Source organism: Schistocerca nitens, chromosome 12 (assembly GCF_023898315.1).
Source record: "Schistocerca nitens isolate TAMUIC-IGC-003100 chromosome 12, iqSchNite1.1, whole genome shotgun sequence".
Classification (NCBI taxonomy): Eukaryota; Metazoa; Arthropoda; class Insecta; order Orthoptera; family Acrididae; genus Schistocerca; species Schistocerca nitens.
Window position 1 is genome coordinate 170,406,183 of NC_064625.1, and position 17,163 is coordinate 170,423,345.

At 43.4% G+C, this 17,163-nt stretch overlaps 1 pseudogene; it reads right to left on the minus strand.

Moving 5' to 3' along the window:
• Positions 1-13,841: 13,841 nt before the first annotated feature.
• LOC126215533 (5S ribosomal RNA) lies at positions 13,842-13,959 on the minus strand (annotated as a pseudogene).
• Between the last annotated feature and the right edge of the window lie 3,204 nt (positions 13,960-17,163).

Genomic DNA, 17,163 nt, shown 5'->3' on the forward strand with positions numbered 1-17,163 from the left:
CCAACCATAGCGCCATCTGGTTTCCCCGTTCAAGCTAGACGACTTTCGTTCTTTGTAGTATTTTCGTTTGACGCTTATTTCGTGAGATATTTTGCCCGTCACTATCAATGGACCATCCTGTATATCTCCTACATCTGACATCATTCTCACTGCAAATACAGACTTATTTAGCCACTTAAGCAATTATGTGGTATGCTCTTCCCAACTCAATTTATTATCGAGTTGTAACCCCAGAAATTTAACACTGTCAACCTCTTCGATCTGCATGTCTTCATATGTTATACACATGCTGGAAGGAAATCTCTTACAGTTTCTGAACTGCATATAGTGGGTCTTTTCAAAGTTTAATGACAGCGAAGTAGCTTTAAACCATTTATTAATGTAAGCGAATATTTGATTAGCAGCTGTTTCTAAATCTGTACGTGACTTGATACTTATTGCAATGTTTGTATCATCTGCGAACAAAACAAACTTAGCATCTGGCGATGTAACAGATGAGAGGTCATTAATGTACACAAGAAAAGCAATGGACCCAAGATGGAACCTTGAGGTACACCACACGTAATTAATTTCCAGTCAGATGAAGACTGACTGCTTACTGCACAGGTATTTTGCAGCGACATCCTATGTTTCCTGTTAGTTAGGTAAGACTCAAACCATTTTGCAGCGACATCCTTTGTTTCCTGTTAGTTAGGTAAGACTCAAACCATTTTGCAGCTGTGCTGGTGACACCGAAATATTCTAATTTACTTAAGAGAATGGTGTGGTTCACACAGTCAAAAGCTTTTGACAGGTCAGAGAAAATGCCAGTAGCCTCTAAAGCTTTCTCTATATAGAAGCCTTACGAAACCTGAACTGTGGCTTATATAATATATTATTTGCAGTCTGATGCTTAAGGAGATGCTTGAATACAACCTTTTCAAATATTTTTGAGTAAGCCGGCAAAAGTGAAATTGGTCGATAATTTGATGGTATCTCTTTATCCCCCTTCTTGTAAAGAGGCTTAACTTCAGCATATTTTAGCCAGTCCGGAAATGTTGCCCTGGTAAGAGATTGATTAAGATAGAACTCAACTCACATGAGCACTCTTTGATTAAATTCGGTGGTATGTTATCATACCCACTAGAATACTTAGATTTTAAGGATTTTAAGATAGATACTACTTCTTTGGGAAACGTGTCATTTCCATTTTACTTAAGTTATTTTTAAAGACTGGTCTCAGATACTCCAATGCATTGTTCACTGAACCTACTAACCCCATGCTGTAATTAACAGAAAAGAAGTACTTGTTTAACAGGTTTGCAACACTGCATGCACTTTTACCATAGTCTTATTTATTTTTAGAACTATATGTTCCTCTTTCTTTTTGGCACCACCTGTCTCTGTCTTCACTGTTTTTATTTTTTTGCCTGATGTAATTATCTTTCTCTCATAATAAAGCTGCTTCGATTTCTGTATTACTTGCTTCAATATTTTGCGGTATTCTTTGTAATGCATTGCAGTACTAACATCAGAGTTGTTCCTAGATAGTACATACAGTCTCCTTTTTGTCCCATGCGATATCTTTCTTCCTTGTGTAATCCATAGTTTATTTTTTGACTTCTGAATGATTTGAGTTAACTTTAGAGGGCAACCTGTGCGCATTCGCACAGACGTAGGTCAATGGCTGGGTAGCCTTTAACTATACATATGAAGACAGTAACTTGTTCTAGAAAGAACAGTTACTGTTGATGACCGTGCAGCTTTTCCCTCGAATAAATGATGACTAACTGACAAACTCTTACGGGAATCGCCAAAGCGTGCGCGAGTAATGAATGGGTGGGCAAATGTCTATAAGGTAGAATTGTGGACAGTTGGGAATGTGAGTCTCACGGGAAGCGTGCAAGGGATAAGTCCCTGCAGTCGATTGCCATCGATAAAATGGGGACCAATTATCCTTCCTCGCATAATGCCGCACCATACATTAACCCGCCAAGGTCGCTCATGTTCCACTTGTTGCAGCCATCGTGGATTTTCCGTTGCCCAATAGTGCATGTTATGCCGGTTTACGTTACCGCTGTTGGTGAATGACGCTTCGTCGGCAAATAGAACGCGTGCAAAAAACTGTCATCGTCCCGTAATTTCTCTTATGCCCAGTGGCAGAACTGTACACGACGTTCAAAGTCGTCGCCATGCCATTCCTGGTGCATAGAAATATGGTACGGGTGCAATCGATGTTGATGTAGCATTCTCATCACCGACGTTTTTGAGATTCCCTGTTATCGCGCAGTTTGTCTGCTGCTGATGTGCGGATTAGCCGCGACAGCAGCTAAAACACCTACTTGGCCATCAACATTTATTGCAGGTCCTAGTTGGCGTTTCACATGTGTCTGAACATTTCCTGATTCCTTAAATAATTTTATTTAATAAAATTGCAGCCAAATAGCCATATACAGTTACTTTGCTTAATATTTTACATTTACATTTTACATTTTTGCATATTCATTTATCGATTTCACTCTTTTACTGCACAGTTCTATGTGATATCGTTCACAGGCTTCGTTACACAGTTCACATACACATGTTGCGGTTCGGTCATGATAAGTTTTGTTCTTGCAGATTAGATGATGAAAGCCGTAAATAGAAAGTCTAGTTACGACATGTCGCTGTTCGAAGTCTGGTGCTGTCCATGAGCGGCTCGTCATTGCTTCGGTGCCATCAAACTCCGGCCATATTTTTTCTCGTTTGTCCTCCATGATCTTCAGTTGCTTTCTGGAAGCCCTGGTGTGTGGCATCATACACTCCTGGAAATGGAAAAAAGAACACATTGACACCGGTGTGTCAGACCCACCATACTTGCTCCGGACACTGCGAGAGGGCTGTACAAGCAATGATCACACGCACGGCACAGCGGACACACCAGGAACCGCGGTGTTGGCCGTCGAATGGCGCTAGCTGCGCAGCATTTGTGCACCGCCGCCGTCAGTGTCAGCCAGTTTGCCGTGGCATACGGAGCTCCATCGCAGTCTTTAACACTGGTAGCATGCCGCGACAGCGTGGACGTGAACCGTATGTGCAGTTGACGGACTTTGAGCGAGGGCGTATAGTGGACATGCGGGAGGCCGGGTGGACGTACCGCCGAATTGCTCAACACGTGGGGCGTGAGGTCTCCACAGTACATCGATGTTGTCGCCAGTGGTCGGCGGAAGGTGCACGTGCCCGTCGACCTGGGACCGGACCGCAGCGACGCACGGATGCACGCCAAGACCGTAGGATCCTACGCAGTGCCGTAGGGGACCGCACCGCCACTTCCCAGCAAATTAGGGACACTGTTGCTCCTGGGGTATCGGCGAGGACAATTAGCAACCGTCTCCATGAAGCTGGGCTATGGTCCCGCACACCGTTAGGCCGTCTTCCGCTCACGCCCCAACATCGTGCAGCCCGCCTCCAGTGGTGTCGCGACAGGCGTGAATGGAGGGACGAATGGAGACGTGTCGTCTTCAGCGATGAGAGTCGCTTCTGCCTTGGTGCCAATGATGGTCGTATGCGTGTTTGGCGCCGTGCAAGTGAGCGCCACAATCAGGACTGCATACGACCGAGGCACACAGGGCCAACACCCGGCATCATGGTGTGGGGAGCGATCTCCTACACTGGCCGTACACCACTGGTGATCCTCGAGGGGACACTGAATAGTGCACGGTACATCCAAACCGTCATCGAACCCATCGTTCTACCATTCCTAGACCGGCAAGGGAACTTGCTGTTCCAACAGGACAATGCACGTCCGCATGTATCCCGTGCCACCCAACGTGCTCTAGAAGGTGTAAGTCAACTACCCTGGCCAGCAAGATCTCCGGATCTGTCCCCCATTGAGCATGTTTGGGACTGGATGAAGCGTCGTCTCACGCGGTCTGCACGTCCAGCACGAACGCTGGTCCAACTGAGGCGCCAGGTGGAAATGGCATGGCAAGCCGTTCCACAGAACTACATCCAGCATCTCTACGATCGTCTCCATGGGAGAATAGCAGCCTGCATTGCTGCGAAAGGTGGATATACACTGTACTAGTGCCGACATTGTGCATGCTCTGTTGCCTGTGTCTATGTGCCTGTGGTTCTGTCAGTGTGATCATGTGATGTATCTGACCCCAGGAATGTGTCAATAAAGTTTCCCCTTCCTGGGACAATGAATTCACGGTGTTCTTATTTCAATTTCCAGGAGTGTATATCGAAGTCTGATGTCTTCAATTAGGAATGTCTCTCTCGCTAGCAGGTACACTAGTCTAGATCTTGCTGTCTTTGAGAGACCTAGTGCTCTTTTTAGATAGGTCGATTTTACCTTTTCTAGTGTTTCTAGATTTTTTTCTGTCAGGTTGTCCCATATAACCTCCATCCCATAGGCCAGGATTGGCAAGATTTTTGTGTTGAATAATTTCATGGCTGTTTCTAGACTGAGTAGACGGATGTTTTTGATGTCCTGTATTGCTATTATTGCTTGGGCTGCACGTTCTGTTGTATGTTTTGTGAAGCATTTGGCTGTTGGTTGCAATGTCACTCCTAGGTATTTAAAGTCTGATGAGATTTTTATTTTTTGGCCTCTGATACTGATTTCCGCATTCTTGGGTGTTTTGCCTCCTTTTCTGAAAATTACCATTTCTGTCTTTGTTATGTTTATGTGTAGTTTGTGTTCATTGCACCATCTGTCTATTTTCTCAATGATTCTCTGCAGCTTCTGTATATCTGTTGAACCTATGGCTATGTCGTCAGCGTATGCATATACATACACATCTTCTTCATTTTCTCCAATTCGGAGTACTTCTTCAGTGGCAAGAATGTACAGCAAAGGGCTCATTGGGTCACCCTGTAAGACTCCGTTCGATTGCAGAATGGGGTTCGAAAAAGAGAGGTTGTCTGATATTGTAATTAAGTTGTATTCGAGGATTGATTTGATTATTCTTGCCCATACGCTATCTTCTCCCATTGTGTTTTCCAGTTTTCGGACTATGAGCTCTCTTTCCAATAGGTCAAAGGCTTTGGTAAAGTCTATGAACACTGTAACACTGTGTAGAACATTTGTTTCTTTTGTAGCGCATCATCGATGTTGTTTAGAAGAAGCCTGACTGCCGTAAGTGTTGATCTTCCAGATCTGGAGCCCATTTGTCGTTCTGGGAGATGACTGTCCACAGAGGCTTGGATTTTTTGTGTTATTATTTTTGAAAACATCTTGAATTGAGTATTTTCCAGGGCTATGCCTCTGCACTTGTTTGGGTCCATTGGGTCTCCTCTACCTTTGTAGAGAACTTTTATTGTCGAGTGTCTCCATTGTGTCGGAATTCTTCCAAGTTCCAGGCATTTGTTAAACAGTTTGGTCCATATGTGTTGGAGGGCCTCTTTTGCATCTTTTAAATGTTCATTATATATATTATCAGGTCCTGCTGCTTTCTTATTCTTCAGTGCTTTTATTACTTCTTTCACATCATCTTCATTTAGGGGATCCCATGTATTGTCTTTTTCCTTAGTTTGGTGTTGTTTCTCTTTCTTTGGGGGTGTTTTGAGTCCTCGTTTGTTCAGTATCTTACTGAAGTGGTCTTCCCATTCCTTCAGGTCTATATTTGGTGTATGAGCCATTTTTCTTGGTCTTGCTGCTATGTATGGGTCTTTCTCTGCTTCATCCGCTTCTCTTTTTGCCTCTCTATCTATGTATTCTTTTTTCTTCTCTTCTATTAGTTTTTTGTAGATTCTCCTCTCTTCTGCGTACAGTTTGTATGTTTCCTCGTCATGCTGGTTTCTTAGTCTGTGGAGGATTCTTAGAACAGTGTTCCTTTTCCTGTAGCATTCAGCATCGAACCATCGTTTGGCCATCCTTGTTTTGGGGGTTGTTTGTATCACTGAATTTTTTAGGACGTCTTCTATTTGGTCTGTTGCTTTTTCGAGGTCTCCTTCCTCTATGAAAGTTTCTATTTCTGTTAATTGTTCTTGCTCGTTTGTTAATTTTTCTATATCAATTTTTCTTTGTGTGATTTGGTGGGTCTTTCTTGCTGGCGGTGACGTGACGATATTTATTTTTATCTTCATTGGAATGTGCTTTCGTATAGGAGTAATGGAGTCATGCCATATTGGTTGAATACTTCCTTCTATGTCTCCTCTTGTTAATGCGATATCAATGGTGCTCTTCCCATTGTGGCATATGTATGTAGGTATCTGTCTATCGTTAAGTAGGGTGAAACCATCTTCTTCTAGGGTTTCAACGACTAGTTTTGTTTTATAGTTTTCTGTGTCTATTCTGCAGTTGAGATCGCCTGCAATAATGGTGGGTTTGCTGTCGCATTGTTTGATGAGTGTGACTATTTCGTCAATTATTGCTACAGCATTTGTGTGCGGTTTAAAATAGGCTGCAATTATATTTATGTTTGCCGCTTCTATTAGCATACTATTTTCTTGTTTTATGATTTTTTTGGTGGGCGTCATCCAGGGTTTCAGTAGGATAGATATTCCTCCCATGGGTCGTCCTCTTTCTCCCTTCTTTGCCATTAGGTGATAATTATAGAAATCTTTATGTTGCCAGCTGTCTATCAGGAAGGTTTGTTAGAATTGCAAGGTCCGAATTTTGCAGAATGTCTGCTGGTGCTAGGTTAAGAGCACTTTTTACTCCCTCTGTATTCCACAATACTGCTTTTATTTCTTGCTCTTCTGGTTGTCTTCTTAGTTTAGTTGAGCTCTGCTCCCTCTTCCATTGATCGTCTTGGGAAACGAAATCGACGTACTTTTATGTTTTCTGGCCAGAATTCTGGTTCTTGTGTGATTTGTAGCTTTTCAAACGGAATGCCTACTTTGAAAGCTTTTTTGTCGCCCAGTGTGCGCAGTTCTTCACATTCTAGTTGTCCCAGTATTCCGTTCTTGTTAAGGTATTTCACTACTGTAGCTGTTGTGGTGGTTCTCTTTAAGTTACCGATGTATAGCCACGCTGTCGTTTCTGCTGCTTGCATTTCTTCGTCTTTTTTGGTACCCATTATGGTTTTATAATTACTCTTGTTTCTTTTGTACCAGCTCCTCCCTGCCACAGTACTCCGAGTCGGTTCCTCTAGTTCATTAACCTGATTTCGGGTTTTATTATGTTGCTCATGTGCATTGATTTGGACTTGTAACTGATTTTGTTGCTGGAGCAGAGGATTTCTGTATATTGTCGTTCCCTCTGGTTTAACTTTGTTGTTGTATTTAGTTTGTATGTTGTCTCCATCAGTTTTGGTTTTCTCTGCGTCTAGGTGGCTTTCCTTTTCTAGAGTTTTCTTTATTTGCTCTTGTATTAATATCCCTAGTTGGTTTTTTAGGAAATCAGTTATCTCCTCCACTTTATGCCTCAGTTCTCCCATTTCCGTCTTGTTTTGCTTTTTCCAGAAAGCTACCCACACCGATGTCTCCGTTGAAGTTCTTCTCAGATCCCGTAGGTGTCTCTTCCGTCTGTCTGTCTGCTATGTGCTGTTTCCTGCGTTTCGCCAGTAGATGTCGCTAGGTGACTAGCAGTCCACTGTCCGCTATGCGCTGTTTCCTGTGTTTCGCCAATAGATGTCGCTACGTGCCCAGCAGGCCACTGTACGGTAGAGATGGGCAAAACTGTTCTTTTCAGAGATTGGATCAGAACTGTTCACTCCCTGAAATGAATTAGCTGTTTTTCATGACTCACCACTCATTTACAAAAGAAAATAAATGAAAGGCACATTGCCCTTTAAACTTGGTTTATTCCAGTACTATACCTGTATTTTGATCTTATTTGATCCTATTTTGAAGTAACACAGATAATGAGTAAGAATTTTGTATTGTTTATTGAAATTTCCACGATATGACAAAGTTTTTGATTATTGATTTATTTTGCACTAGCGTGGTTTTTTGGGTGATCGGAAAATGTTGTAACTTGAGATTTACATTAACAATATATTTGGCTATAATGTATTAAAATTTCATTAACCTCATACAAATACATCGCAAGCCATATATTTTTCCTTTCGAAGACGCCTAAAATCGCAAAATCCGTACCAGAATAAGAAAAAAAAATATAAATTTGACTGTAAAACGAAAGTGCTGCATATAGCCTTACGCAGAATAAAACAAGGAAAATATTGGTGTATCACATTTTGCGATACGTTTATCGGTTCGCTCGTAATTAAAGCGTAAATTCGAGTGTCCATAATAAAAATCCTATAGTAAGAGTAGTCATCAGGAACCTAATCTAATCAGTTTAAACAAATAAAAATAAAATAAAAACAATTGATGTATACATAACATAATCATGTAATATACATAGCGGTATTACTATGAAGAACAATATCCAGTGGGGACAAACTCCGATGCAGAGGCGCTGAGTCGAGCAGGTCGAGCCGCGAGCTGTATTACTGCGTGAGCTGAGACCGCAGAGACCAGAGTGACACCAGAGTCGCTTTGCTCGACGCTCTGGCTAGAGTCGAGACGGTGGGGTGAGCGTTGAGCGGGCGAGTTCCGAGGGTGGGGGGAGCTCACCCGCTCCGAGACAAATCGTCCGCTCCCTTGCGAGCAGGTTTTTGCAAGTAGTTCCTATGTTATCCGCTAGGTGGCTCTCTGTCCTGTTGCTGGCATCAACTGCCCAGAGGGCAGGACGTGCGACTGAAACGATCGCCGACAGAGTGCGATGCGAAGTTAAGCTGCGCCAGACACTGCACAGTGCACACGGCAGACGACGCACAGAGACGGCCCGGCATATGTGAAACACAAAATCCAATGGGGCACTGCACAATGCAGGCAGCCAAGGTAGAAGCAGGGCAGAGGCCGGCGCTGGCTGTGTTGTGTGGCGTGCACTGTGCTCTGACCAGCAGAGGCGCTGCTGATATGCTCCGTCTCTCTCTCTCTCTCTCTCTCTCTCTCTCTCTGCCTGGGAAACGTTTGGAGCTACCGTTCTTTTTTTCTGAATCACTGATTGTTCACTCCTTTGAAAGATTGAACTCTATGAATTAGTTCAAGAGCGGATCCCCCATCTCTACTGTACGGTATGTGCTGTTTCCTGAGTTTCTCCAATAGATGTCGCTAGTTGTCCACCAGTGCAGCTGTCTTCTCCCGCGCTCGTCTCTTGTTGGATGTTCCTAACCTCTCTTGTAGGATTCATATTCTCCACCTTATTTGCTTTTCTTTCGTTTTTCAAAGATTCTAAACATTTTCTTATTTCACTCACCGCCTCTAGTAAGTTGTTCTTCATTTCCTTCTTCATATATCCTCCTTCTTCTGCCACTTTTCCGATCATCATAAGAGCGTTCTCAATACGATAGACTGCACTGTCCGCCATCTTAATCGCAATCCTTGAATAACGTAACTATCCGGCGAACGGTCCGGACACTTGGATGATGTCGTCCAGGATACCGAGCAGCATACACAGCACACGCCCGTTGGGCACTTTGATCACAATAGCCGTACATCAACACGATATCGACCTTTTCCACAGTTGGTAAACGGTTCATTTTAACACGGCTAATGTATCACGAAGCAAATATCACATAATCTGTATAGAATCTTATAGGTATCTCATCTGATCCTGAAGCCTTTTCGCTACTAAGCGATTGTAGTTGCTTTTCAATTCCGCGATGGGTTATCTCAACATCTGCCATTTCGACGTTCGCACGACAATTCAAATGAGGGAGAGTGTTAACGATCTTCCGCGGTGAAAGAACTTCGGAAGACCGAATTCTGTATTGTGGCCTTCTCTCTGTTATCTTCAGTTTCGGTGCCGGTGTGGTCGCTGACAGAATGAATAGATGATTTTGACCCACTTACTGATTTTACATACAAGCAAAATCTCTTAGGGTTTTTGATCAGGTCGGCTGACAACGTCTTACTTTCGAAATCATTGAACGCTTCTCTCATTGCTCTCCTTACGCTCATTTTCGCTTCGTTCAGCTTTTGTTTGTCAGCTAGGTTTTTACTTTTCTTGAATATAAGATGAAGTGCTCTTTGTTTACTTAGCGCTTTTCTAACACGGCTACTAAACTATCTTTGCCATCCCTTAAAACCTTACTCGGAACATCCTTGTCTAGGGCATATTCGACGACGCCTTTGAATTTTTTCCATTTGTTCTCCACATTTTCGTCCTCATCACCGAATATTTGATGCTGTCTGCTGAGATATTCTGATTTGTATCCTGTCACCCTTACTGAGCAAATATATCTTCCTACCTTTCTTAACATTCGTTATAGGATCGCGAGTTGGTTTTCTAACTGTCTGTTCAAGGTAATTTTCGGACAAGACATCCACAACGATGCCACACGATTCCCAGTCTGTGGCACCAGCTTTGATGGCATAACACTCCCAATCTATACCTGGCAAGTAGAAGTCACCCCCTATTACAACGGCAAGATCTGGAAATTTACTAATGATATTCTGCAAGCTCTGTCTGAAGCGCTCTACAACTACAGATCCTGACCCAGGTGGTCTAGAAAAGCAACCGATCACCATTTTGGACCGTTGTTTGATACTAATTTCACCCACATTCGGAGTCCGTGATAACCTCGCTAGATTTTATCGAATTTGTTTCTGCAATAAACACTCCATTGGCGACTAACCTATCCTTACGATAAACATCCAGTGTGAACTTAGGATTTCGTTGTCATTAACGTCTGGTTTCAACCAGGTTTCTGTGTCCAATACTATCTGTGCATTATAACCTTCGGCAAGCGATACTAACCCTGGGCCGGCCGGTATGGCCGAGCGGCTCTAAGCGCTACAGTCTGGAAACGCGCGACCGCTACGGTCGCAGGTTCGAATCCTGCCTCGGGCATGGATGTGTGTGATGTACTTAGGGTATTTAGGTTGAAGTAGTTCTAAGTTGTAGGGGACTAATGCCCTCAGAAGTTACGCCCCGTAGTGCTCAGAGCCATGTGTGTGTGAGCTAATCCTGGTACCTATCCTTGGATGCTCCCCGACGTTGATAATATTTGCGCAATTGACATGAAAACACTGAGAAAGCTATGCGTTAATCATCACCAGGACTGTTAGTATTTTTAAAAATATCGGGAACCCGATGTATCGATATTTACACAGTATCATTGTCGGCTCTCATACATCGAAAAATGTGTCGATATATCGATATACAGGGTGATCAAAATATCGGTATAAATTTGAAAACTTAATAAACCACGGAATAATGTAGATAGAGAGGTAAAAATTGACACACATCCTTGGAATGACATGGGGTTTTATTAGAACCCAAAAAAAAGAAACAAGTTCACAAAATGTCCGACAGATGGCGCGTGAAAGATCTCTTGCGCGTGTCGTTTGGTGATGATCGTGTGCTCAGCCGCCACTTTCTTCATGCTTGGCCTCCCAGGTCCTCAGACCTCAGTCCGTGCGATTATTGGCTTTGGGGTTACCTGAAGTCGCAAGTGTATCGTGATCGACCGACATCTCTAGGGATGCTGAAAGACAACATCCGACGTCAATACCTCACCATAACTCCGGACATGCTTTACAGTGCTGTTCACAACATTATTCCTCGACTACAGCTATTGTTGAGGAATGATGGTGGACGTATTGAGCATTTCCTGTAAAGAACATCATCTTTGCTTTGTCTTAGTTTGTTATGCTAGTCATTGCTATTCTGATCAGATGAAGCGCCATCTGTTGGACATTTTTGAACTTCTGTATTTTTTTGGTCTAATAAAACCCCATGTCATTCCAAGCATGTGTGTCAATTTGTGCCTCCCTATCTACATTATTCCGTGATTTATTCAGTTTTCAAATTTATACTGACTTTTTGATCGGCCGGTACTGGGTGTTTTCGTAATAGCGTGCAAAAATGTAACAGGACATAGAGGTAGGGAACCTGGGGTCGGAGAAGGCAGCTTAACAAGATAATAGGAATAACATCACATTACTGTGTACTTTATTATTTACTTTAGTTACAGTTAACTGCAAGTACTATTACTGACACAGTGAACGTACCATTTGTACCGTATCTTACAAAATCTGCTGAAACTGACTGCCATCAACCTCAATGCAAGCATGACGTCGGGGAACAAGATTCTGACGGACCCTGACAAAATTTTTCCTGGTGTGTTTCGAGTCACATCACAGGCAGCTACAATTCTGGCAACTAATGCCATCTCCGTATCCACTGGGGTCGCATACACAAGTGACTTTAGATACCCCTATAGGAAATAATCAAAGGGATTCAAGTCAGATGACCTTGTGGACCATGTAATAGGACCTCCCCTTCCAATTCATAGACCAGGAAATACAGCACTGAGATGGTTGCGGACATCCACACTGAAGTGACGCGGTGTACCGTCATGTTGTATCCACATCCTCTCACGAACAACCAAGGGTACGTTGTTTAACAACTCCGGTAGAACTCTTTGCACGATCATCAAGTACAGGTGGCCATTCAGAGGGCCAAGTGGAAGATGTGACCCAGTGAGATTGTCGTCTACAGTGCCGGCCCAGATATTCACAGCAAGACGTATCTAATGGCGTGACTCTACTACAGCTTGAGGGTTTTCTTCATCCCATACGTGGTTATTCCTGCTGTTCGAGATACCATCATGATCAAATGGAGGAAATCTGGTCGATCAATCCATTCTTGGAGCAACCATTGCCACAATGCGACCCTTGGTGCAAAGTTAGTCACAAACATTGCATGAACTCATTGTAGGTGATATGGGTGTAATTGTTGTTTGTAGAGTACTCGCCACAGTTTAATATGTGCAGCTCCCATTTCACGTGCTATACGACGGGCACTTTACGTGGGGAGCGCTGCAAAACGTTCCAGGACCTCTTCTTCAAAATCGGGCGTGCGAGTGGTCGTCATGTTGCCAGGTCCCTCGTTTCTTCTTTCCAACGGACCAGTCTCCCGCATCCGTCGATCGAGAAAAATGAACACTCGTCGTGACGAATGATGCCTGTTAGGAAATCGTTCCCTGTACAGCCTTTCAGTAGCGAGAGCATTGGAACGCACGTACCCATACACGAGGTGCATGTCAGTGAATTTTGCGAAACCTTACCGGTACTGCTCCGTCGTACTGTACTGTACTGTACGTCTGGGTTGGGTTGTTTTGGGGGAGGAGACCAAACAGTGAGGTCATCGGTCTCATCAGATTAGGGAAGGATGGGGAAGGAAGTCGGCCGTGCCCTTTCAAAGGAACCATCCCGGCATTTGCCTGGAGCGATTTGGGGAAATCACGGAAAACCTAAATCAGGATGGCCGGACGTGGGATTGAACCGTCGTCCTCCCGAATGCGAGTCCAGTGTGCTAGCCACTGTACCACCTAATCGGTGTACTGTACGTCTCTGAATAGCACGGAGTAATGAATGGGTCTCTCGTTGATTCATAGCACGTTCTGACGTAGGACAATGTAAATGCCATACAACAGAGAAACCTTATGGGCAAGTAAAGTAAACAAAACCTGCATCATAACTTGCTGGTAGTCAGGCTCGACCTCCTTGCTTCCTTGCAGGAAATAATGTGCATATCAATAAACAGCACAGTACGTGTACACATGTACGCATTTTAGCTGTAAATAATCTGGAAAACAGGAGTTCTAGACAAAGCGGTAGCAAAGTTTGCTTCCAGATCTGCTTAAGCTGGCTTCACCGACGTCCCTACCTCAGATTGTTCAGTGGAGCATTGTCTGTTGTGAGGGGACCGCTTGTACGTGGCACTCCGTCTTCAGGCCACAAGTCGCCTACCGGGACCATCCGACCGCCGTGTCATCCTCAAGGGAGGATGTGGATAGGGGTGTGGGGTCAGCGCACCGCTCTCCCGGTCGTTATGATGGTATTCTCGACCGAAGCTGCTACTATTCGGTCGAGTAGCTCCTCAATTGGGATCACGAGACTGAGTGCACCCCGAAAAATGGCAACAGCGCATGGCGGCCTGGATGGTCACCCATCCAAGTGCCGGCCACGCCCAACAGCGCTTAACTTCGGTGCTCTCACGGGAACCGGTGTATCCACTGCGCCAAGGCCGTTGCCCCACTTGTACTTGGAGACCGATTTTTTAAATATAATTAATGATGAATGACCTGAAACGATTGTCATATGTAGAAGGGATTGTATTGTTGACAGCAATGAACCAAAGATGTTGCCTGAGTGTCAGACTCGACCCTGAATAAAGACAAGTGTCAAGTTATTCACGTGAGTACTAAAAGAAATCACATAAATTTCGATTACACGATAAGTCATACAAATCTGAAGGCTGTAAATTCAGCTAAATACTTAGGGATTACAATCACAAATAACCAAAATTGGAACGATCACGTAGATAATATTGTGGGTCGAGCAAACCAAAGATTACGATTCATTGGCAGAACACTTAGAAGGTGCAACAGGTCTACTAAAGAGACGCTTACACTACGCTTGTGCGCCTTATTCTGGAGTATTGCACTGCGGTGTGGAATCCGCATCAGCTGGGACTGACGGATGACATCGAAAAACTACAAAGAAGGGCAGCTCGTTTTTTACCGTTAGGGGAGATAGTGCCACAGACATGATACGTGAATTGGAGTGGCAATCATTAAAACAATGGCGGTTTTCGTTGCGACGGGATCTTCTCATGAAATTTCAATCACCAGTTTCTCCTCCGATTGCGAAAACATTCTGTTGGCACCCAGCTACATAGGGAGAAATTATCATCACGATAAAATAAGAGAAATCAGGGCTCGCATAGAAAAATTTAAGTCCTCGTTTTTCCTGCGCGCCGTTCGAGAGTGGAACGGTAGAGAGACAGCTTGAAGGTGGTTCATTGATCCCTCTGCCAGGCACTTTATTATGAATAGCAGACTAATCACATAGATGTATATGTCGCTGTAGAAGTTGCCGTTGTTCTCTGTTACAGGTTGGATGTAAGGATTAAAGCTAGTCGCTAGCTGGGAGAATTTAGTTGTCGGTCTATGGACGAATGATATTATTTATTCTCACACACAGCCAGTTTTAATATTTTTGTGGGATCTGAAATTTAAAAATCTCTCTCACACCGGCCTGATTTAGCTTCACTGATCAGGATAGTAAAAAACATGTGTATCTTAAGGGAATTTTCAGTCACAAAGCAGGCTTATCACATTCCCACAGTTCAATACTGTTCTATCCTGATTAAATTGAGCTTAACTTAAATTCCATAAGGCAGTGAAGCAATTTCGAAGTCTCGGTGCGACGAAAATTGTCAGTCGATCTCCTGAAAACATTTGTAATAATTATTAACTTTCGGTGATCACATGGGGAAGACCGGAGATCTGCTGGTAAGACCGTGTTAGCCCATTTATTGACAGTAATAAACTGGATATCTTGAGCGTACAAAACGGCGGGTTCGTACAGTGTAAATCAGACGTTCCCCACTGATCCCGTGCAACACAGCGTAGTAAGCAGACACTGTCAATAATAATCAGTTAAATAATACGCGAACACACTTACTTTAGTTTAGTTCATGTATTAAATTCCTTCTCATACAGAATCTCCTCAAGATGGCGACTAGCTCAACAATACATACATATACATCATCGTTCTTTCACGGCTAATCGGCAAGATCTGAATCATTCTTTTCATAAGAGAAAACATAAATAGCAGAGAAGCTATTCCATGGAGTAAATGCACGCTCCAAGGAATAATAGGGCTTGAAACTACTTTGCATTGATATTCATCGTATATTAAAGTTTAGGAATCGGTAACATAAGAAGAGATATTTCGGGATATGTACTGAGTTATACATTTTATAAAATTTCTGAAAATATCGCGAAGAGACCGCTGCTAGACACATTACACAGTAAATGTTGGGTCGTAGTTATTTCTATAAAAGTGTTGAAACTTCATTATTTAAATGTTCGTGTCCGTACTTAAATTGCAGAATGACTGAGAAGACGAAACTTCTACGTTATTTGATTCTGAAACAGCTGAGTAAAACTCAACATGCTGAGCCTACTTTCTCTGTAATTTTTCTTATCAATATTCTAGCACGGCGCAACCTGACTGCTCAAAAAAATTACAACCTGACTTCAAATAATTAATTCAAAAGAATGGCCCTGAGTAAAAAGAAATCTTAACAATAACCCATACATTTCATTAAGCACTTACCTCACAAAAATCTTCATTACGCGAACTACTGCAATACAGCGAGCGTCAATACTGCCAGCTGAATAAAAGATTCTATCAAAGCCACTAACTACTAATAGGCATGTGGTTAGAAAAGGAAAGATTTTGTAGCAAATCAAATAATGTATTTTTTTTTACCTTAATAACGTGACATCCAGTTCAGACACGAATGTAAATCGTCATTGACATCTAGTACAAAAGTATATATAATCATGAATAATATTCAATCTCCACGTGGAACATGTACCGATCGTTAGCCTACACTAACACTTCAGACCTCTACCCTCCATCACTGCTGGCTGCTCACCTCCAACTGCCCAACAGTATTTCCATCACTGCTGGCGACTAACTTCCAACTGGCCAACACTAGAGTTGTGGCGATTCGTGAATGAGTCGTTCATTTGAACGACTCTAAATAAAGAATCGTAAGAATCGAATCGTCATACGGACGAATCTCGTCGTTCAAAAGAATCGTAAGAACGATTGCGTGTTTCCGAGTCGTGACGATTCCAAGTTCCAACGATTCATCGATTCCTTGTACGCCATGCTTCGAAGGCAACTTCCGAATCATGCTGAATGATTACGACCACCAGATGGCAGTCAAGTGGAGGATGCGTGTGAACAAAGGAAGCTCGGAACGAACAAACGAAGTTCGTGGGCCGTAATATTACTCGTGAAAACCAAGCTGCCACTTGGCGGTTGCTGACGGGAACGAGCGTAAAGGCATTTCCCGTTTACTGTCGTTACCATCAGCCACCGCGCCGACGTCAGCTTAGTTTGCGCGAGTAATACATCTACATCTACATCTACATCTATACTCCGCGAGCCACCTTACGGTGTGTGGCGGAGGGTACTTATTGTACCACTATCTGATCCCCCCTTCCCTGTTCCATTCACGAATTGTGCGTGGGGAGAACGACTGCTTGTAAGTCTCCGTATTTGCTCTAATTTCTCGGATCTTTTCGTTGTGATCATTACGCGAGACATATGTGGGCGGTAGTAATATGTTGCCCATCTCTTCCCGGAATGTGCTCTCTCGTAATTTCGATAATAAACCTCTCCGTATTGCGTAACGCCTTTCTTGAAGTGTCCGCC